This window comes from Chiloscyllium punctatum, chromosome 10 (genome assembly GCF_047496795.1).
Source record: "Chiloscyllium punctatum isolate Juve2018m chromosome 10, sChiPun1.3, whole genome shotgun sequence".
Taxonomy (NCBI): Eukaryota; Metazoa; Chordata; class Chondrichthyes; order Orectolobiformes; family Hemiscylliidae; genus Chiloscyllium; species Chiloscyllium punctatum.
Genome location: NC_092748.1, coordinates 44921291 through 44946021, shown reverse-complemented (window position 1 = coordinate 44946021; position 24731 = coordinate 44921291). Strand labels below are relative to the sequence as shown.

At 39.9% G+C, this 24731-nt stretch overlaps 1 protein-coding gene across 1 annotated transcript in view; it reads right to left on the bottom strand.

Annotated features, from left to right (window-relative positions):
- Positions 1-24377, bottom strand: part of calcrlb (calcitonin receptor-like b) — a 79619-nt gene extending 55242 nt beyond the window's left edge. The window contains exon 1 of the mRNA XM_072579040.1: positions 24055-24377. The gene's annotated coding sequence lies outside the window, so the exon portion shown is untranslated. The remainder of the gene's footprint in view (positions 1-24054) is intronic.
- Positions 24378-24731: the final 354 nt, after the last annotated feature.

Genomic DNA, 24731 nt, shown 5'->3' with positions numbered 1-24731 from the left:
AAGATTTCCAAGCTGCTGAACTAGATTTACAACTACCATGACATTGACTGATGCATGGCTGTGATCTGGAGCTTTACTGTTTCCTCTACTGCTGCATACTGTTTGTCTATAATCGACCTTCCCATAGGCATAGCTTCTCCACTGGAATTAAAGGCATTTAAATGGTTGGTGGTGACGGAAGCAATGGTAGAATCTAAATTTCTGACTCTAAGACTGTGAATTTGGCGATTGCCGTCTGGATTTCATTGATTTTGGATTAGTGGTGCTGAAGAGCACAGCAGTTCAGGCAGCATCCGAGGAGCAGTAAAATTGACGTTTCGGGCAAAAGCCCTTCATCAGGAATACAGGCAGAGAGCCTGAAGGATGGAGAGATAAGATGGAGGAGGGTGGAGGTGGGGAGAAAGTAGCATAGAGTACAATAGGTGAGTGGGGGAGGGGATGAAGGTGATAGGTCGGGGGCAGGGGGAGGGTGGAGTGGATAGGTGGAAAAGAAGATAGGCAGGTAGGACAAGTCATGGGGACAGTGCTGAGCTGGAAGGTTGGACCTGCGGTGAGGTGGGGGGGAGGGGAAATGAGGAAACTGTTGAAGTCCACATTGATGCCCGGGGGTTGAAGTGTTCCGAGGCGAAAGATGAGGCGTTCTTCCTCCAGGCGTCTGGTGGTGAGGGAGCGGCGGTGAAGGAGGCCCAGGACCTCCATGTCCTGGGCAGAGTGAGAAGGGGAGTTGAAATGTTGGGCCACAGGGCAGTGTGGTTGATTGGTGCGGGTGTCCCGGAGATGTTCCCTAAAGCGCTCTGCTAGGAGGCGTCATTGATATTGAGTGTACTTCCCCTGCTCATTTAGGAAAGAACTCCTTCACAATTTACTATTATCGTTTTCTACTATTTCCATGGTTGTGACTATATTACAGGCATTCCTCATATATTAGTTCATTGTCATTCCTTAAATTTTATTTTTGTTTAGGCCACCTCTGAACTTGTGTCTAAGATCAATTTCTAAGCTTACATCACTCAGTGATGAGAGAATGTCTTTACTTTCGGAATATAATCTGTAAAGGGTTAATTGTTCGAAGATTACCAGTTTTCATGGGTGAAAGGAGCTATGTCACAGTGACATCAGTTAAAAACCACACAACACCAGGATATAGTGCAACAGGTTTATTTGGAAGCACTAGCTTTTGGAGCGCTGCTCCTTCATCAGGAAGCTGTGGAGTAGGATCATAAGACACAGAATTTATAGCAAGAGATCACAGTGTCATGCAACTGAAATGATATATTCAGTTTCAGTTCATTAATGTGGAAATCCCAGAAATTCTTTTAAGTCACATTCTCAAGATAACAAGGTTTTATCAAACAAAGGTGCCTCCTCAGCTCAGACAATGCATTAAAGGTGTGAGGTTAGACTCTGGCTGTATCCCAATCTTGAGTCAGACTGGTTCTATTTCCAAAGTAGGAATTTATAAAATGTTCCATGGACTAACTGCCAGCATAGACTACCTGCATCTTGTGTGCTTTTTATGCAAGGTAGAATGTTTCTGCAAATACAATTCTGAAAATGCAAATTCACCCCACAGACTTATATGATTTCTATGTGTGCAAGTGAGGGAGAGAGAGAGAGAGAGAGAGAGAGAAAGTGTGAATGTGAGTGTATGTGTGTGAGTGTTAGTGCAAGTGAGAGAGTGTGTGCTTGTGTATGTACTTGGAAAGAATGTGTGCATGAGCGTCACTGAGTATAAGCCTGTGAGAGGGTGTGTGCACGGTGTGAGTGTGGGGAGTGTATGTGCATGAGTCTAAGAGAGCATGTGTATGAGAGAGAGTCTGTGTAAGTATGTAAGAATGTGTATGTATGTATGTGTGATTGTATGTGTGTGCGTGAGAGTGTATAGTGTAGTGTGGTCATCTGTAGTGTGACATGAACCCAGGGACCCAGTTGAGGCCAGCCCCATGGATAGCGAACTTAGCTATCGGTCTCTACTCTGTCACTCAGCGTTGCTGCATATCCCAAAGTCTACCTTGGAGGATGGTCAGCCGAAGATCTGAAGCTGAATGTCCCTGACCACTGAAGTGTTCCCTGACTGGGAGGGAACATCCTTGTCTGGTGATTGTTGTGCAGTATCCATTCATCTGTTGTCATAGCTCTGCTTGGTTTTGCCAATTACCATGCCTCAGGGCATCCTTACCTGGAGCATTTGAGATAGACAACATTGGCTGAGTCACATGAGTACCTGCCATGCACATGGTGGGTGGTGTCCATTTACACAGCAGGTACTCATGTGACTCGGCCAATGTTGTCTATCTCATACACTGCAGGCAAAGATAATCTGAGGCAGGATACATTGGCAAGATCAAGCGGACGCTATGACATTGGATGAATGGACACTGCACAACAATCGCTAGACAGGGATCTTCCCTCCCAGTCAGGGAACACTTCAACGGTCAGGGACATTTGGCTTCAGATCTTTGGGTGACCATCCTCCAAGGCAGACTTCAGGATACGCAACAACACAGAGTGGCCGAGCAGAGGCTGATAGCCAGGTTCAGTACCCATGGGGACGGCCTCAACCGGGACCATGGGCTCATGTCACACAACAGGTAACCCTACTACAGTATATACACACACACATACACACACTGTTACATACTCACACACTCACGCAGACCCTTTCTCATACACATGCTCTCTCAAACACACGCACATACACCCCCCCCCCCACACACACACCCAGGCACACACCCTCTCACAGGCTAATACTTTGTCACACTCACGCATACACTCTACTCAAGCACACACACACACACATTCTCTCATGTGCACTAACACTTAAATGCACACAATCACATGCACACACACACTCTCTCTCCCTCACATGCATGCACACATACATATAAGTTTATGTGGTGAATTTGCATTTGCAGAATTGCATTTGGAAATATACATTCTATTTTGCCCAAAAAACACACAATCTGCAGGCAGTCAATAAGTTCCTACTTTGGAAATAGAACCAGTCTGACTCAAGATTGGTATACAGACAGACTCTAACCTCACACCTTTAATACATTGTTTGAGTTGAGATAGCACCTTTTTTGATAAAACTTTAAGTTATCTCGAGAATGTGACTTAAAAGAAGTTCTGGGATTTACATATTAATGAATTGAAACATGCAACCCATTCTAAAAGATGGAAGACTTAATAGTAATCTAGGTTTAATATATTGTTTCAGCTGCATGACACTGTGATCTTTTGCTATAAATTCTGTGTCTTATGATCCTGCTCCTGATGAAGAAGCAGTCCTCCAAAATCTAGTGCTTCCAAATAAACCCAGTAGACTATAACCTAGTGTTGTGTGATTTTTAACTTTGTCTTCCACATCACCGTGACATCAGATCAGATCAAACCGAAGCCTGAATCTGCAAGATTCTCAAAAGATGCTCTCTTTGACTATACATTGTAAATAGTTATATTTAATAAAACTTATTAATGTTCACTCATAAGAGTGTAAACCTCATTTCACTGCATGATAGAAGCATTGACCAAATCCATGGAACAAGAGACAAGCAGTCAGGCATACATAAAGTAAAGCACAGTGACTGTACAAAGAAAAACAATGCCACATCAGCAGTATAATCCAAAAAGTGGGGAGAAACCTGAGAGAAGTTCAGCAGTAACATGAAGCAAGAAGTAATGGACATCAAAGCCAATTTAGACACCAAACCATGTACAGAGTAAGCCTGTGCAAAAGCGGGAAAAAAAATAGCAGAAATGGGACAGTCAGAAAAAAAATCAGCAACAATACATAATAAAAATCCAACTAATCAGAGAGATATACAGAAAGGCATAATCACAGAAGTGCAGGGATGCATAAGTGGACATTGGAGAGGGAAAGCTGCACAAAAGCTAAAAATGCATCGGAAAGAAACGAAGCATTTTGGTCTCTTTTGCCACAGAGTAAATACACTTGGTCTTCACCAACTCTCTCAAGAATGCAGAGGGCTTTGACTTGGCCATTTTTGTACACAATGGCATCCACAGTTTACTCGGTATCATATTGCTTCAAGTCTTAATACAAGGCAGACGATGACTGGATCATCGAATTGCTGTACATGATCGATAACATTGCTGATGCTATTTTTACCAGAAGAAGAAGAATCTCCAACATTCAATGATGCAATTAAAATCCTGACTCCTTGGAAAAATTAAAGCAAAACCCCACTATAGATATTTTTAATCAATCTGTTCAGACATATCATGATACACGTCTGGAACATGTGGGACTTGAATCCAAATTTCCTGATCTCGATGTAGTGATAATCTCATTGCATCACAACAACAAACATCAAATACCCTGCAATTGGAATTAAAACATGAGTGGAAGGAAAGCAAGTCACAAGGTAGCACAAATCCCACAATGCTCATTCAGAGATTCAGCAAATACAATTATTAAACAGAATGAAAAAATATTAAGGGAGAACATTTTCGAAAAGTAGGTGCAAATTGACTAGGAATTGTTTATTCGGTGCAGCCAACATCCAGGGAAACTACTGATTCCCTTCGAAATAATTTATATTGCCCTCACGGAGAATTGCCAATATTGAAAAGTGGAAGAGGATCTCATATGGAAGTATGTTGTAGAGGGTGTGCAGGATTAAAAGTTACCAAATTTTTTATAGTCTGAAAGGGACCTTATGCTCATGTAAGCAGTGCAATTCACCAGAGTAACTCAATTCTACGAGAAGAACTAGAGTTCCCATATCTGAAAGCTCAGATACTTTTCTGTGGGTCAGCCCACTCACTTAATCCACTAGGTTAATCAGAGAGCTACTTACACATAGGGAAGCCAACAGGCACAATGGGAAGCAAACACCACATTTACATTGTTTTTTGTCTTGAGTTGTAATGGCAAAGCTTCATACTGGTGTCAAATCTGCTCAGCTCTTCAATGCTGAATGCTATGCATACATTCAATAGGTCATTTTTGGGTAGGTTGCCAAAGCAGTAACATAGGAGGCTTCTCCATACAACAAGAACATTTCAAAACACATCACCTTATTCTGCATCTTACCAGGAGGAAGATACTACAAGATACATTATCCAATAAGTAGCTAATATAAACATGTCCAGCATAAGGGATACTTTCCATCAAAATTGAAAGATGCCAATAATCTTCAATGTTCAAAAGTGTTGGTCTAAAAAAAAACAACAAAAGCCTACAACAGAACCTCTATCAGTAATCTATGGAAGCACTGAGACTTCTTTCAGCAAAACCGAGAAAGCAGAATGCTTCATGACAACTTAAAGTCAAGTCTAAAAAGAAGCTCAAACAGTTCAAAGTATTATCACAGTCTAACTACCTCAAAAAGATCTAATTGACCTAAAGGCCCAGTTATAGTGCATTTAGTCAGGCACTGCAATCACACCCTGGAGATTGAAAATGAAAAGGCCACAACAGATTTTGAAAATCTTCGGCAGAATTGACCAGTGTTCTCTGGCAATTGACATAGCAATTAGACATGCTACCTTGAGGAAGCAAGTCCTTATTAGTGATGCAGATCATTGGCAAAATGAAACTGATCTACTATGACGTATGCAGAGAAGTAAACAAAATTGGCATCCAGCCTGCAAACAACAATGCTGTGCAGAAACTTCAGATGTCCAATCCAGAGAAACTGCCATTCCACTCCACAATTGCACCCTCCCTCCCAAGCAAGGATAAATAAACCCATGCATCCTATATGTTCTCCCAGATCGTTAAGAATGCCCTTGGAGATTAATACATCACACCAAATGGAGTTGTGGAAACTGTGAGAAAGCCAGAAGGTGAACTGTGAATAGTAAGTTGAATATTAATGGTTAAATGCTAATGATTAAAAGAGCTACCATCAAAGAATTTGAAGAGCTACTTACTGTAGGAAAGTTACTGAGCATGTGCAAGAGGAAGCTCTGTTGTAGTGACGTCAGCTCACACAGGACTGGAGCCTATAAGGTTCCAGAAATATGTAACCTCTTACCATGACTTTTCAATAGTAATATTTGATAAAGCTTGGTAATGTTCCCTCACTCGAGTTTAAACTGCACCTTACTGCATAACCTGCAATAGGTTCACTTGGCAGCTCCTTTCAGTGTAATTTCAGTTTTGGTCATGCCATAGTATGAGTCCAGAATCTAATTAATTTCAGAATAATCCACAGTCCTGGGCCTCAAGGGTAACAATTGTTAGATAATACCTCAAAAACATCTGGACCCGTCATGATGAGGAAAGCATGTACTTTATCCTCATCTCCTATTTACTTTCAGCCACATGTTTAACCTTCTTTTATTATTGCAGCAATCTCTTTTGCTCGGGTGGAATTACCCCATTGTGCCGAAATATGCCTCTTGGGTATTTTTTCCTATTATTCACTGTGTATCTCACTAACTCATTATATGGCTTAATATGATATATGCATGGAACAATACTTCAAATCGCTCAACTTATGACAATTTTAAGAATTATAAAAATGCATCACATTATGCATGCACAACTGTAAGCAGCCATTATTGAACCATTTTTCCAAACACCTCCCAAATGAGAGGGGAGCAGAGGATAATAGCAGAGGATAATATAAAAAGATGCTCAAATTTTGCAATGAATGAACATTTTCATTTTTTATGCAGACATTTACACAGTTACCTCTTTCATTCCTCATATGCATGCATTCTCATCCTTGCCTTTCTCACTACATTCAGAGTCTTTTGCACAAAATTCATCTACGTTTTCTCTATGGTTATTTTCTTGTCCATGATCATAGTAGATCTTGACTTTCACATGAGTGTTGAATTCAAGGCCACAGGTAAGTATCACACAAGAACTTTTTCAGGGTACTTCTGTTTCAAATTAAGAGCTTGTATTATTAAACTGAAACTATCTTTATGTGATACTGAATTAATTAGCATCTACTTCAAAAACTTCAGCTAAGCATTCCAGATCTAATTTCAAACATAGCTTGATAGCCCCATTATTTCACTCAATTTCCTCTGCAACCTTTGGGTGGCATGGTGGCACAGTGGTTAGCACTGCTGCCTCATAGCGCCAGAGCACCTGGGTTCAATTCCCGCCTCAGGTGACTGACTGCATGGAGTTTGCACGTTCTCCCCGTGTCTGTGTGGGTTTCCTCCCACAGTCCAAAGATGTGCAGGTCAGGTGAATTGGCCATGCTAAATTGCCTGTAGTGTTAGGTAAGGGGTATGGGTGGGTGGCGTGTCGGTGTGGACTTGTTCGGCCAAAGGGCCTGTTTCCACACTGTAATGAAATCTAATCTTAAGATGCTTTCTTTTTTTGATTTTAGTTAGTTTAATCACAACAGAAAATAAGCCAGCATTTGGACAGCATGCACGAGTGATTAATGGTCCTGAGAAAAATGTTTTGTGCTGTCCTCCTATCTCTAACCTGCAACATTTCTAATTTCAGAGGGGAAGTCCAAAATAGAGCTGATAATTTATCATTTTGCAACGATGGATTTTTTTCGACTGTTATTTTTCTGTTAAAAGCCTAACTCGAAAATGATTTTGGATCATTTAAACAGATTTAAAACCTGCAAGGAGAGAAGAATCGTATATGATAATAACATTCTAAAATGAATATTCATAGACTTAAAATGCAGCAAAAGTGCTCTTCCCTGCCATTTTGTATTGTGAAATCATAGTTCTCCAAAGTGCAATAGAAAACTTAGGTCACAAGCAAATGCCTAGCTGATGTGGCATGCTTCAATGTTAATGTTATAGTAGCAATGTAAACTCTCATGTTGCATTGTTGGATTAAATTTGACTACTTTTGGGGAATGAGTGAACAATTCAGTGCAGCTTAGAAATTGGCCATTAATTGATGCTTTGAAGGGAAGGGGATTAATATTCCGATAGGGCCTTATATGTGGCAGCAATGAACTTCCCAATAAAATACATAACATTGCCAGGACTACTTTTTGTGCAGCAAGAGTTCAAACTGGAGTTTGCATGTTTTTCAGTGCAGAGTAATAGCTTCCTAGTACCTTCACAGAAGTGACTGTTAAATGGGGTGCATTAAATTTTTGATAATTCTCAAAAGCCACAGCTTTCTAACCTGAATACTAATGAAAGCCTGGCATCAAATTCCACCTGCTTCTACCTGTTTCTACCCTTGCTTCAGCTTATCTGCTGATGAAACCTTGATCCAAGTCTTTATTACCTGCAGAGTTGACTATTCCAACACACTTCTGGCATGTCCCTCCTAGTTTCACCTCTGCAAACTTGAAGGAATTATGGCGAGACAGTGGCAGAGTGGCAATGTCGTTGGACTGGCAACCCAGAGGCCCATGCTAATCTCAGGTTTAATTCTTATCAAAGCAGCTGGCAGAATAGAAATTCAGTCAATAATTGAGATTGAAAGGCTTGTCTCTTTCATGGTGACCAGAAGGCAATCATTGAATGCTGTAAAAAGTCATCTGGTTCATATTATTGATTGTCACATGTATTTTGTTATAAGTACAGTGCAAAATGGGAAGGAAGTCTTCTGTCCTTATCCAGTCTGGCTTAGCTGTGAGTTTAGTCCCACAGTAATGCATACTGAAATAGCCATCAAGGAGTATTAAAAAATGATGAAAGATGCCATTTGTTGGCAAATGCCTTGACATCCGCATTCCAAATTGGGAAAAAAACAATTCAAAACTCTGCTGCCTATCTCTTAACTCACACAAAAGTCTGATCTACACTGGCTCCCAATTAAGCAACACCTTAATTTTAAAATGCTCATCTTGCAAATCCCTCAATCTCTCCACAGCCTCGTCTTTCTTTAAATCTCCACCGCATCCCCATCTTCCATCCCTGCAAACCCTCTCCCCAAACAAAGTTTCTGAACTCAGCATGTCAAGCATTTCCAAGTACAATCACTTTCCTTCAGCTGTCAAGCCTTAAGAACTAAAATTCCTTCCCCGTGATCTCTGCCTCATTCTATCCTCCTTTATGATGCTTTTTAAAACCTTAAACTTACCTCTTTGGACAAGCCTTATGTTGTTTTATGCAGGCCAGGGTCAAATTTTACTTGACATTATTTTTCTAAAGCTTTGGGATATTTAATACAAAACTGCCTGGGAAGTTATGCTATATTAAAAGTTTTATAAAAAGTAAGTTGCTGCTGAAGTTGTTAATGAAAATGTATTTTTATCGCAGTATAGAATCATTGTGAAATCTATTCTAGGTATTAAGGATGCGATAAATTCAGGCTTAAGTTTTAATAAACATTGGGTGAGAATCCACAGGGGTGATAACTGGGGTGAGTGTATGTTTGGCAGAGGTACTTGAACTTATTTAACAACTGAGGTGATACTCGAGCTGGTTCCCAAGATCTACAAACATTAAATTGTTGAGAAGTAGATCTGAGTATGCAGCTCTATAGTAAAACACCAATCTGTGCTTGTGCAAAATGGGTACTGCCTCACTGAGGCCCACACAGCAGCTCCCAATCTGATTGCAATACAGAAATGTGTGACACATTAGACACCACAAAGATAGATACCTTTTGAATTTACAGGGTTCTTGTTGTACAATGGATGAGGAGGCCCTGTGTCTAATAATATCTCTGAGCAGAGTGGTCAGAAAATTCTGAATGAACAAGGAGTTAACAACTAAATTTTGTTGGAAATGTAGGAGAAAACGCTGATTGCTTTTTCATGTCAACTTTACCCTAAATACAAAGCACAGGAAAGTTGGCTGTTTCTTTTTCCCTTCATCATCTCATGCAAAGAAGAAATCAATAAATAAATCTGCTGAACTCTACTGGATGCTGAATATAGATTTGTTTTTTTTAACAGAAAACACATCTGTAACGCACTATGCAATTTCCAAAATCGTGATCAACAATTTAAAGTGAAGAAAAGGTCAGAAAGTATTGTAAAGTTGAATGCCATAAAAAAGCTAATTCCTATCTCACATGAACACAGATCATCTTAACTTAGCAATTTATTATATACGTGTAAGATTGATTATCGTGGGACAAAATATATCTAATATTGCTAACGTGCATTTTCTGTTTCTGTGCATTTACTCTATTTGAAAAGTAAATTGTGACAGTGTTACCCAAGATTAACAAATACACACATCTGTTTGTCATTACAGCTGAGGTTTAATGATGTTTTAATGTACCAATATTATGACATATGTAGCTTATAATTAATGAGCTTTTAACATAGTTAAAGACATGGGCAAGAGGTAAAATGTATGGAAATTTTGCTTTTTGGATAGCATAATACAGAAGTCAGTTTATATTTAATTTCTTATATATAATATCTTAAATTGGATGCTTATTGAAAATCCAAAATGTTGAATCATATCCTCTAGAATAGGCAAGTCAGCATTAACTATTAAGGACATTGATGTGCATGTACAATTATCAAAAATTCAGCTTTGAGATAGAAACTTAGCTGCCGTAGAGGGCTGTCCTTCTTGATCAACTTATAAAATTCTAGAGGCTAGATGAATGAAACTTCTGATGGAACTAAATTGATCACAGATGACACGGTGCCAGAAAATGCAGTGCAGAATGAAATCTGGTGCATCTGACCTCTGCAACTGAGATTGACGTCTGAGTTTACCAATATTTTCAAGTTGCCAGTCTGGACTCAATGTCTGCCCTTTCACTAACAAACCAAAGTCTGACCTTCAAACGTGCATGGGTTTTCCAGACTGACTCTTCAGCATTTTATTAGGGGAACATGTGCTACCTTTTAGATCAGCAATCAAATGAGCTTCCATTTGCTCTTTCAAGTGAACTTAAAGATCCCATGGCAAAGCAAAGCTAGGGAGTTATCCCTGATAGACTAATACGTATATCTCAACTGATGTTCTATTTGTAGGGCTTGCTGAGTGAAAGTTGGCTGCTGTGTTTTCCACATTTCAATAATAACAACACTTAGTCATAAATTTGTACAGACCCTTTGGGTGCAACTCATTCATGCCAACCAGATATTCTAAATTAATCTAATCCCATTTGTCAGCATTTGGCCCATATCCCTCTCAACCCTTTCTCTTCATGTACCCATTCAGATGCCATTTAAATGTTGTAATGGTAGCAGCCCCCACCACTTCCTCTGGCAGTTCATTCCATATACGCACCACCGTCTGCATGAAAATGTCACCCTCTAGGTCCCTTTTAAATCTTTCCTCTCTCTCACCTTAAACCTATGCCCTCTAATTTTGGACTTCCCTACATTGGGAAAAAGACCTTGCTATTCACCCTATCCATGCCCCTCATGATTTTATAAACTTCTATAAGGTCACACCTCAGCCTCTGAAGTTCAATGTTTCCTCTTGGAGTGTGAACTTCCTTGAGACATTTGAGGTCATGACAGACCTTATAAAAAATGCAAGTTTTCTCTTTCATTCACTGGATTTTGCTGCTTCTAAACAGCATTTTATTTTTGCCAACCTAAATTTTGCTGATAAAAATCATGCAGATAATGTACAAAGATAATGAAATAACCATCAATATTAAAATAATTATTTATTCAGTACTAGTAACAGAATTAATATTTTTGCATTATTCTATAAAGTTATAGAACATTAGCAGTGACACAATTAACATAATGAACTTACACAAATAGTCAGGGAATGCAACATCACATGACATTTCCAACCCACCAATCTCTCAAGCCTCTCAATGAATCACGCATCTTCATGATTCACTCAACAGTACTCCTTGGCACGCAGCACTCCAATCAAACTTCCATATAGCCATCTCCAATGCACATTCTAATTATATCAGCTTCACAGCAAGATCCAACTGCTCCACACATCCTCTGGTTATTCTCCAACTGCAGTCGGCACATCAGCTGGACACAGTGCAATACAATTTTGTCCTCTCCCTTGTAGGATACAGTGACATATAATAGAAGGGAGAAGGGTGCAACTGGTAGAGGACAACGACTTCTGCCTCTCCTCAGCCCTACAATGGAGATGGTTCTCTGCATCTTCAGGCTGACTGCAACAGAGCCTGGGGTACCTGGTATCACTGAGAACATGGAGAATAATAATTAAACAATTTCTCAGCTTCTGCTAACAGTCTTCCTACTGTCTGCCCTGAAAAGTAACTGGTGATAGTATTACCACATTCTATAAATTTCTTCCTCTTATACTTTCCTTCATACCAACCTTGCTCTTCTGATTCCTTGCTGCTACCCACCCAAATACTGAGTAAGAGCACAGCACTGATAAAAGGCACTGTCACTTCATCTTACACTCACAGTCAGTAGCTCTGATATTGGTACTGCATGTAGCTTAGCAACATGTATAGAGTTGATAACCACATGTACTGTGGGTCGCTGCAGCAGCGGGCTGCAGATAGCCCAGACGGAAGGATAGTTCTTGTGTCCTGGACAGTGGCTTTGCAGATGATGCAGGATGAGAACCTCAACGGGGCAAAATGTAGGAGAATTCTGATAGCATGCACATTGAGATGCTGAGTGTATTGGTTAGCCTGTCAAACAGTTTCCAGACATTGTCATGGAGCATAATAGAGAGTCAACGTCCAACGTGGAAGATGAATGAAGCAGAGCTTGCCTTCTGTGCAACTTCTGTTCCATTTCCATGTCTCTGCTTCCCTCTAAATTGTGTCGACAAGTCTCCAAATCCTCTGTCTTCTCTGTGTGGATGCAGGAACAGTCCCCAACAAATTCAGGAACTCATCACCAAAGAAAACAAAACACTTCAGAGTACTTCCAGAGACTTTGCAATAATGATGGTATTCTAAGTTACCTTATTTGTAAGTTGATTGGCTGGCTCCTTAAGTAATGATAATGCAGGGGCCCTCCTGCAGCTGAATGTATATTCTTGGCTGAGTTGTAAATGATTATGTTGTCTATGTTTGAGCGCTCCAAGTTTGCAAGTACAATGTCAAATTGGCTGGAGGTGGAGTGATGTGATGACAGCACCAGCTGCAAGATTTTTAAGAGACATGGAGTATATCTGTGCAAGTAGCTTCTCAGAATATGATGCTGAGATAGAAGGGGTGCAAATGGCTGTGGGAAAAGCATGGCTGTTTCGTAGGTCTTTCAGCTTCTGAAATACCATCCCCAGGGGAGGCATGGATTCAAATTTCACATCACAGAGTTTAAAATGAAATGGATCTTTAAAAGGCTCATTCAGCAAATAATGCCACAAGGTAAACCTCTGTAATGTTCATCTAAAATAAAATCTCAGAAGTATCCTAAAAGCCAAAATTAGGAATTTGATTTTTTTTAACATGTATCTTAATATGGCAGCAGCTCCTGGCCATCTCCTTCATCAAAATTCAACAACTACAATGGAAAACTGTTCTGTCTTTATCTGTTATTTGCTTCCAGAATTCCTCTACTTCCCTTGTGCACTATTGTTGCTGCAGTAATATACATTGCATTATAGCTCATTCAAAGTCCAGTCATAGTATGATAATGCATTGAAATAAGTAAATCTCTGTGGGAGCTCCATAAAAGCTATGATAAAAGTATTCCAATTGTTGTCAAATAACTATTCTCTGGCTCTCTTCTTGCATGGGCAAAGATTTGTGTGTAGTTTTGGGAGCAAGCTGAACAGCATACATTTGTTCATTAAGGCAGTTGAAGGAGAATATTGAGATATTGGGATTGCACTCAGCTGAGGTGGTCAGGAAACAATACATGAGAGTTCTTGTACCCAGAGTTATTTTGTGCTACTTTTCTGAAGTTCAGACGTAAGGGAATCTTTACACCAGCAGAACCATAAGAAAATAAAGGTGAGCAAGAAATATGTTGCATTTCTCTTTTACTTACTTCACAGATTTGGAAGCAGAGCAGTAAAACGAATTGCACTCAATAGCAAAACGCTCAACAGCACGAACAATCATTGATAATTCATGACTTTGTTAGCACACTCTCTGTCACACTTACCAGTTCTTTAGAGTCAATCTGATGGGCACAAATCAAATGGGGAGGGGCTACTGGGTGAGAGTGATGCAATTTTTCCTGAGCAGTTATCCAGGAAATATCAGTCCTTAGCTGAAGTTCATTCGGGTGATAAGTGCAGATGTCTTAGAAGAAACCTAGTACAACATCAAACACATGTGAAGGCACAGGAAAGAAAATGTACAGTAGGAGGCCTAGCCTAATGCATTTTCTTGTAGGGCCATTAGAGGAGGCTAGCTTAAAGGAAGGAGTAGAATCAATGGGGTTTCAAAGGCCCTTTCTTACTTATGGATTAGGATATCATTTATTTCCATCAGACCTGTGTTCTTGAAAATCTATTACAACCTATTTGCATGGGAGAAGAAACCAGATAAATACATGAAGGAGAATGGAATAGAAGCTAAGCTTATAGGATAAGATGGAGTGGTATGGGAGGAGGCTCAAATTGAGCAGACACACGAGAACGATCAATTTGATTCAATGACCTTTATCTCTGGTGTGAGTTCTGTGTAGTTCAATGTAAGAAATTGAAGCTCAGATAAGGAGATGGTACTGACTTTCTATCTTCCAAAACTACAACGAACCCCAGTTTTAGACTCCCAGGCTGAGGTGAAGAATCCAACCCCATAAACGTTAACCATCATAGATTTATTCTTTGACTCAATTGACATGAGACATGGGCTACCTCAATCATATTATTTTTTAAATTAGCCTGGTCAGAATTGTTGGGATATGAACCAAGGCCTCCAGGTTTAGAGGTACGGATACTGCCATTGCACCACAGGAGCCCTGACCAGCCTTTTACTGTAAATGAAGCAGCTACCTGCTTCTCAGATCTCAAACTTTCATGTTGCACAGTGTTAAACTAGAAATAAGGATGAAGAGAAAAGTCAGAATGATTAATTTCCTTCAGCATTCCAAGTATTTCACATTTAAATTTGAGTTTTTATTTCTTTTTTGTGACATTTTGCTGCTTCACTGATGGCAGAAACAGTCACAGCAATATTTGGTACCTCGAGTCTGAAGAAAAGGTTTCACTTTTATACTGAAGGAAGGCCAGGGCACTGGACTGTCAAAAGACAAATAAACCATGGCTACTCCCTAGATACTGGACTCTGATGGACAGAAACCTGTGGTTGCTTACAGACCATTATGAGAATGAAATCACTTTCATTTTATATAATGATTTGGATTTATCTTGGGAGCTTTTATGACCACATGAATGGATTATTTTGCAGCAAGCAGTCAGCAATCCTGTTCACACAATTGTCTTTCCCCCATGTCCAAAACAATGAGTCTTCTTATCCTTACAAAAAGTAATTATTTGCCTTCTGTAATAAGGAGAGCAAACTGACTGACCTGACCATAGTTGCCTGCTGCCATTTAGCATAAGCCTCTGGCCATGAACTTAAGTGCAGTGATGACTTACTGAGGCACAGTGACTGCTGTGCTGTTCCTCTAAGGGACTGAGCTGCAGATTTCCTTGCAGGTTGGATGAAAATTGTACGATAGCCTCTTTACAGGTTACTCCAGTGACTTTCTCAAACAAAATCTTCTGGATTCATATACCCTGGTAGCTAGGTTTTTTTTCATGGAGACACTTTGTGCTGCTTTCTCATAAGTAGGACCTCTCAGGTTTTCTGCTATTCAAAGATTTCTTAGGTTTTCTGCTATTGTCCAGGACATCCTCCAACAACATTCACAGTTTACCTAAACGTGATTTCCCATATGAAAATAGTCTAAGGATTGACTACCTAATCATCTACATTTACCTAATCATCTTCTAAAATAAAGAGGAAAACATTTTTTTGATAAAAGACAAATTAATATCAGTATCAACTTTTGGAATCTCAATTTCAAGTCCTTCCAGCTTCTGTTCTATGTTACCTTAGTTTTACAATGCTGTATGTTAGCAGATCCCAGGGTGGACAAAATGGTAATTAGGAGTGATGTGGCCTAAACCCATTATTTGCACAATTATGATTTATGTCGGACAAGTGCATATTCCTTGACTTAGTGACATGAGAAGTTTCTTTATTCATAACATTATGCCACAACGTTTTCTCAGCTTGATTATGAAGTTCAACTCTGTAAAGTCAACCCAGAAATTGCATCATTCCTGGGTTTGTCACTGGATCTGCTGTCCTTCTGAGACTGGTAAACACTGCAGGTCTCCCAGAAAGTGATCCACAATAACAGCCCGAGATAATAAGATGCTTAAAGCCCTTGAACAACGTTATGGAAACCTTTTGTAGGCTGCAGTGCCGCACTTCCTAACTTTGTGCCAGCATCTGGCCATGTTTTAAGGGTCCATTTTCTAAGAACTCAGTAACATTGCATGCCTCATTATATGATTATTTACCTCTTACCCGTGGATTTCTTATGGGAGAAACAGCTATCATTGCAGTAGACAGCCTGGTTTCCCCAGCAGTTTGCATCTCCCAAATGTCTGGTAAACTGTAGACTGCAAGTAAAGTGAATAAGGTAGCTTATAGGAAAGGGCCACAAACAGTTCACAAGAGGGATAAAAGGTAAAATAGTGACCCACTCCATACCATCAATAATGTCCCGCACCGTGTGCAGCTGGTAAACTAGTAGTTCCTGTCATGTTTCCTCATGTGTTTCAATAATGAATTGAGGTTTTCTGGGCAAGCAAGACGTGTATAATCTGCGTGATACATGTATCCTGGAAGGTTGGGGTTTGGACAGATCCTTCCTTTTGTTTCTTGAAGCATGAAAAAACACAGAGCTGTGGTTATCTTTGTTATGATTGGTGATAGTCTCCCTCTTTATTGATATGATTTATAAATCTGAAGGTAGGAGTGTATGACTTTCTTGGAAAATCATTGCATTCACATCATATCCAATGTATCAAGGTAAAAATGTCTAAGATGAATAACAAGGTTTGCAGCAATTAGAATAGACTTCCATTGATCTCTTAACACACAAATATGGGCTTCTCTGAATCTGTTTTTCCAGAACAGGATCCATTAAACCACACAATGTCTATCCATGGAAGAAACTAGCAGAAGTAATTGTTAATGTTCAGTTTTAAGAAGCTCCCATTTTAGCTCTGATAACTCAATCTAACCTTTTTTCTACAAAACAGAATGCCCACAGAGTCAGATATTGTTGGAAAATCTCAGCAGGTCTGTCAGCATCTGCAAAAAGAGATCAGAGTTAATGTTTTAGATCCAGCGCACTTCAGAACTTAAATTCTGCAGTGCACTGGATCCGAAACATTAACGCTTAAGTTCTATAGTTACCAGACCTATTGAGATTTTCCAACAATTTCTGTTTTTGTTTCTGATTTCCAGCATCCACAGTTCTTTCAATTTGATTTTACATTAGCATTACAGGATTAGCAAGAAAGGCTGATATTGAGTAAAATTGAAATTAATTCCCTCCCCAGTTTGTATTGGGGTTAAATCTCTTCCAAGTGTTGTTCAGATCCCAAATTTATCATGGCACTTAACCTTAATTTACACTAAGGCTAAGGCCTTGGTGATCCCAGGTTCAGAGCACACACACTTCTAGGATTTATTGTTATTTGCTGTGTTCAGACATTACTGGACAGGCCCCAGATTTCAGCATCTCATAATGGCAAGAACAGGCACACAATGTTCAATGAATAGCTATACTATGGCAACTGAAGATTATTCTGTTGATGGTTAAGGAGTAATTCCTAATTCTGTTGTGTACTTTCCAAAACAAACATGAGATTGCAGGTAACAAAATTGATAAAGTTGGAACACCCAATGGATCAGATAGAATCAATAAGCAGAAGAATATTATTGACACTTCAGACATTGTTCTCAGTACGTGCCAGTTCCAACCTGTGGGAGAATTGTTTCATATGAAGAAACAACAACATCTAAAACACTGTAAGGATGCCTGAACTACAACAGGCACATTAAGGTTGTATTTGTCTTCAGCTCATCACAGCATTTAGCTAACATTTTGCTTATATCAGTGTTATTGTTAGACATGCTTAATTTGATTTCATTATGTGAAGTTTGTTGACAAACGCAATCATTCCTAACAGAATATAAGCATACAGTTTTAGAAACAGTGTTTTTACTCATGGAATTTTGGCTAGTCTGATATTCTAGCTAACAAAAGCAGTTTCTTATTACCTCTTCACCAAAATCACTATGAGAAGCAGCTCATACCTTTTAGTGTTCTGCGATAGTCTATCAACAATATTGTCATATGAAAGACTTGGAAAAGAAGATTTGTATTTAAGGGATATGCTTCAAAGCAAATTAAAAATACTTAAAGTGATAATAGACTTGGTGTTAATCTTGATTCCCCAAAGACTGTAAATGATAAGCACTTGGTTAACCTCTTCTGACCTTTGGTAAACAACTCCTATACGTGTTGTACTGGGAGGTCACTGGCCCTCAATGCTCAACAGGGATTATTTGCATAAACTTTCCCTATGGTTAGTAAATAAAAGGAAATAGTTTTCTTAAATAGAAAGCTCCAAAGGTAGTCCCACAAAATACACAAAAGAGTCTGTGTAGGAGAGCATTTATTAAGGTATTTTGTATAAGCAAGCTGGTTCAATAAGGTGGGGAACTTCAGCATGTTAATTCTATTTGCAATATTAAACAAAGATATATTGTTTGAATGCCAAATATCACTCGTTACTTTTTACACCCGTGCAAGCAATGAAATGAAGCAACTTTACAATATATATTAACATTGTCTGACGACCAGACATCTACTTGTCCACAATATAGAAACTTAGGGAGGCATTCAGGGCATATACGACGGACACAAATACCTGGCTCAGATCACGTGACCATAGAATTGTTACAGCCCTGAGTTATATGATAACATAATTACACATTCTGCACTCGTCGACTGTATCACATAATACTGCCGGGATCCATCCAAAAAAGCAACTGATTATAAAAATCTTAGCCGAATTCCTTACATATAACTCTCAGCTTATAAGACCCCAGAACATTGGAACTAAGGCAAACTTTTTGAAAAAAAAAACACAGAGCTGGATAAAAAGATGAAGACAAATGTTATAAATCTGAAATGAAAACAGAAATCCCCGAAGTGTACAATTAGTTTATTTTGTGAATGATTAAACAATACCCAAATATTTAAAACACCTTCAAATTCCAAATGCTTACTGACCAGTTGAAGATTCCAGCATTTTTAGTTGTTAGGAGCAAGAAAATCTTCTATTACTGGCCAAAACATAAAGGTGCAGAAGTCAGTCTTCATACTGGCAGCTGGTGACTGTCAAATATCCAGAGCACTCCCATAAAATTGTCATTCAACTCCTTGATCAGGACCTTAATGTTTGTTTTAGCATTCAGCTATCAAACTTGATGTTAATGCCTGTAATAACCACCACACAAAGAATTGCTGAAAGCATCTGATGAATAGATAAAAGAAAAACCTTTCATAACTTTATGTGTAGTCAGGAACACTCACAGCACACAAGTGCCAGGCAATGATCATTGCCAGTAAGACAAAATCTAATGACTGCCCCTTGACATTCAATGGTATTACTGCCACTGAATCCCCCGCTATCAACACCTTTGGAGGTTACCACTGACTAGAAACTGAACTTGACTAGAAATAGAACTACTGCGTCTACAAGACCAGGTCAAAGGCTAGGAATACTATGGGGAGTAACTCACATCCTGAATCCCCAAAACCTAGCCATCATCTAGAAGGCACAAGTCAGAAGTGTGATGGAATACTCCCACTTGCCTGGATGAATGCAACTCCAACAATACTCAAGAAACTTATCACCATCCAAAACAAAGCAACCCCTTAATTGGCACTACACCCACAAACATTCAGTTTCTCTTCACCGATGTCCAGTGGCAGCAGTGTGCAGAATTTATAAGATTCACTGCAGAAATTCACCAGGGCTCCTTAAACATCACCTTCCAGACCCACAGCCACTTCTATCTTGAAGGACACAAAGACAGCAGATACATGGGATCACCACCACCTGGAAGTTTCCCTCCAAGCCACTCAGCATCCAGATTTGGAAACATATCACCATTTCTTCAGTGTTGGGGGGTGTGGTTCAAAATCCCAGAATTCCTTCCCTAATGGGTGTACCTTCATCAAATGGACTGCAGCAGTTCAAGACAGCAGCTTACCACGAGCAACACCCACATCCAAAGAGTGAATAAAAAAAAGATGCTCTTCATGGAATTTGAGATTTTGCTTGTGAAGATTAGATCTGTAACATTAACACTAGGAATTGCACATGTGCCCCTTCTCCTTATTTGCAGCTAGTGTGTTTCCAAGACTGGTTAAACTGTATGTTTCCTAAAATCTGATTGATGATAACTCCTATATAGTGAGAGATCATTGAAAACACAGAACAATAATTTGGAAACCTTTTAATTAGGTGCCCTACAGTGTGGAAACAGGCCCTTTAGCCCAACTAGTCTACACTGACCCTCCGAAGAATAACCCACCCAGACCCATTCCCCCTAGCTAATACACCTAATTCTACAGGCAATTTAGCATAACCAGTTCACCTAACCTGCACATCTTTGGACTGTGGGAGGAAACCAGAGCACCCAGAGGAAACCCACGCAGACATAGGGAGAACATGCAAACTCCACATAGACAGTCACCTGGGGCTGGAATTGAACCTGGGTCCCCAGCGCTGTGAGGCAGCAGTGCTAACCACTGAGCCACCGTGCCGCCCAATGGATGCTCTATGTAGTACTCATGAAACAAACCAGGCAGTCCTTCTCTACCACAATAATGTTTCAATGCTAGCCCAGGCTCACACAACTTGTAACTTCCCACTCACTCCTACCCCTTCCATCCCCAAAGTCTTAACTGTAAGATGCTCCATTACCATCCACTGCTTCCCAATTTTTTACAGCTAAAGCCTTGGGGCCCAATTAGCAGAAAATGTTGGATCAACATCTTTGGGTGCACCATCCAGGTGTGATACCTGTTTCACACTAGTTTCTGTCTCATCACCAATTTATACCTTGCAATGCTTTAACTTTATATAACCAATTCAAATTTCATTTTTAGATCAACAGGACATGTTATTTTCAAACTCCTTTACCATTCAGAAAGTTTTTGTGTGTTTATGAAGTTTAAACTTCCTATTGACCACCCTCAAAAGTCAGTACTCATCCGTAAATCTGTTGCTCACATCCTATCCCACAGCAACTTATAGCTAACAATTACTGCTGCCTCTTTCAATGTATCTTGGCTGTTAACCCTGCGTACCTCCAATATAAAATGTGTATCTTAAAGCTAAAGTAATTCCACTGCTTGACCTATCCATTTGTGTAACCTCTTCCAACAATACAATTTCCTCCATCACTGATATATATTCCATTCCTCTGAATCTGACCTTCTACACATTCCTCCCTCCAGCTGCTATCCCCACAACACCTTCAGTTCTGGCATTCATTCCCTAAAATTCCTCTTCCTTTTTTTTGAAGACTTTTCTTCAAACCAGCCTCTGCAACTGAGCTTTTTGTGATGTATCTTTTCCTTAAACAAAGAGCCCAAAAATCTGTTGAGGTCGGAAATCAGAAACAAAAACAGAAAATACTGGAAAAGCTCAGCAGGTCTGGTTTGCCTGCCACTTCGACATGTTCCCTGGCCAACATTCCTGTCTCAACCTTGCTGCACTGCTGCAGCACACCTCTGTACAAGTTGCAAGAGCAGCATCTCATTTTCCACATGGGGCCTTAATGTTGAGTTGAATAATTTGAGTGCCTAAGCACCTTCTCTTGTGTTCTCACACACCAGGTCTTGTCATCGCATGGGCTGCAATTACAAGCAACCTGTGAATTGGATTGTCTTATATGTACTTGTTATTGTTACTGTTTGTAATAATTGAAACTGGGAATTTGGGGTTTGTCCTCATTTTTCTGAAAACTGGTTGAACAGTGGGGTTTGGGGCCTGACTTTGCTGCCCCTCTCCCTTGGAAAATTGCTGCTTCTTTGTATACAGCTGTTAATGTTAACTGTTTTGTAAACTGTATTGTTTGATAATTTTTTTTAAAAAATACAAGCAACCTGTTGACGGCCCCTAATGGTCATCATGAACAGCTATTGATTCTCCCAAGCTGACCTTTACTGGATCCCTTCTCTACCCAATTGCTATTCTATCTCTGGGTGCTATCTCCACTAATATTATACTCCGCCCCCCACTCCATTTCCCCCCATACCCCTAAAACCCCTTCTTCAGCATAGAAACTAACCTTTTCCTAGCTACAGTCAGTTCTGAAGAAGTCACTGATTGCGAAACATTAACGCTGCTTTCTCCTCACAGATGCTGCCAAACCTGCTGAGGTTTTTCCGGCATTTTGTTTGATTTTCCCCCTTGTGTTGGCATTCATTGTTTGTTTTTAACCTTGCAGGAGTGTCACTGAGTTTTAGAATTATAAATGTGTTTACCTTTATCAAATGTGCACAAGGGGGCTGAGGTGAATAATATGACGAAGATACAATACAAATTTCCTCCATCACTGATATACGTTCAGTTAAACATATTTATTTTCACTTTAAACAAGTAGGAATTCAAACCTTACAATGTACAGTTATGTAATGACAGCATTTTGCAGCTTCAGATGCTGCCCCTGAATTTGCACTACTTGCAAAAGCAAATGTATTCTGCCAGACCCTATAAAAAACACACACACCTGCCAAATGGCTATGCAACAATCAACTGGTGTTAGTGTCCGGAGAGCTTCCAGCTACTTTAGATGCCTTGTTAATGAACGAAATACAATAAAAACATTTTCCCCACCATTTGCTATAAAGCCATCCTTGCGGCGCCCCCTTCAGGCACCATTCTATACTACATCACCTGATTGATAACAGGGTTATCGGCCCCCGCAAGAATGTTACAGACTTTACCTTATTTTTAAGTCAACATTTGCTTCTATTACAAGACACCCAAGGTATATACCAGTGTTTTAAAGAGGGAATATTTAGTAAGTCCCTCAATTTTCTTGCTGTTAAAAGTTAATGGTTTTGATCATCAGAAATACGCCTGTATAAGTTATTGCTTTCCTTGCTTTTCCTTACCTCTAACAACGAAATGAAGCCCACCATAAAACAAAGGGTACTTTCCAAGCCATTGTTATTTGAAGTACAATAAATTCAACTGAAAGAAAAGTTCAAATCTGATTGTCAGCATGGTCGAATGAATGCCGACAAGTATTCAAGTTCAACATTTCATTGTATCAAACGGGTCCTCTCCCCCTTAATAAATTGCTGGATAAATGTTTGGTAGGCAATTAATCATCTCCGTGAAGCGGCTGTAAAATCCGCGGGATGGATCATTGATTAACATATTTACAGGTAGATACCACCTGTAATATGCAAAGATATTATACTATGTGTGTATTGACAGTGTGTTACTATTTTAAACTTGGGTAGAATGCAAAAGTGAACATCATTTATTTGAAATGTATTTTTTAAGTAACTGAATCAATGCTTAATACAAGGTCCGCTAACCATTCACTCCTGCCATCTTCCACGGAGAAGCTTGCAACATATTTACAGACATTATTGTTTATACTTAATCATTTTATTAAATCAGTTCATATATGAAGGACAATCCATTTGATGGCTATGCTAAAGTGTGCGCGGATGTTCCCCCCCCCCCCCCCCCAATGATTAATGATCCTGAGCGTTTGGGAGTTCCATGCTGTTTGGTATATGTTGCTAAACTCTTATTCTGCCAGAACATAGGGACATAAGCTCCGGTCGTCTTAAAATAGCAAGGCATGTTACAATCTCAGCTACAGCACCCGCTTCCAGGAGTGTAAGCCTAACTGTCCTCTGCAAACAAACCAAATAAAAACATGCAGCACAATTTCCCCAAAGCCCAGCAAAATAGGTGCAAATCTCATTCACCCGTACTCAGATGAAACTCTAGTGGTAAGGAGGCAGTTGGCTGATGGAACAGAGTGGCGAGTTTCTGAAAACATCGCTCACATGCTTTACACCGGAGACTGCAGTTATTTTTACAGATGCTAACTCGGCTGTGAAAGATCAAGCAACAAGCTCTGTGTGATATATCGGTAGATGGCTTTTCTGGGGGATTTGTGTGTGTATGTTCTCCAGTTAGATGACAGAATAAGTAGTGTATTCTACTTACCAGCCGGAGCTGGATTGAGGTTCCAGTAGAATAATCCTCAGGGTTGCAGGGGAGACTCTGTGCGGCTCGCTAACTCTATACAGGATCTGCAAAGTGAGGGGATAATCCAGGGCCAGGACTGGCTCTCACGCTCTACCCTCTCGGAGTGTGCAAACTGCACTCGCTGCTGTCGGCTTTAAGTTTAGAGCTGGGAACCCTGTCAGGGAGCAAGCAATCAATACAAGAGCATCACCGAGAAAAGGAAAACCTCCCGCTTCCTGTGACATCACTCAGCCCGCCTTCAATTCGCTATCATGTCCCAGAATCTGAATGCGTTGATTCGGAAACCCCTTGTGCTGAGGTTTTGCAGCTCCCCCCCTCAGCTTCCCCGACCCTCAGAACACAGGGTGAGAAACTGCCCGCTATTGTCCTGTCGCCAATACACAGCTCGGAGCCTGCACTCGGATTCCAGATCAGCAGAACTGCATGCAACACGCACTCAGAGCAACAAACTTTACCATTTCTGAAACAAAATAACAGTTAACCAGAAAAGCAACTTCTCAAAGACACATAGGGGTTGGGAAACTGTTAAGGTACCTCGAATTTTGGTGGATTTAGATAACGGGGCCAATTTAGATTTGGGAATACATTACGTTACCGTCATTTCGAAATAATCACCATTCAAAAGTGATCAAGCA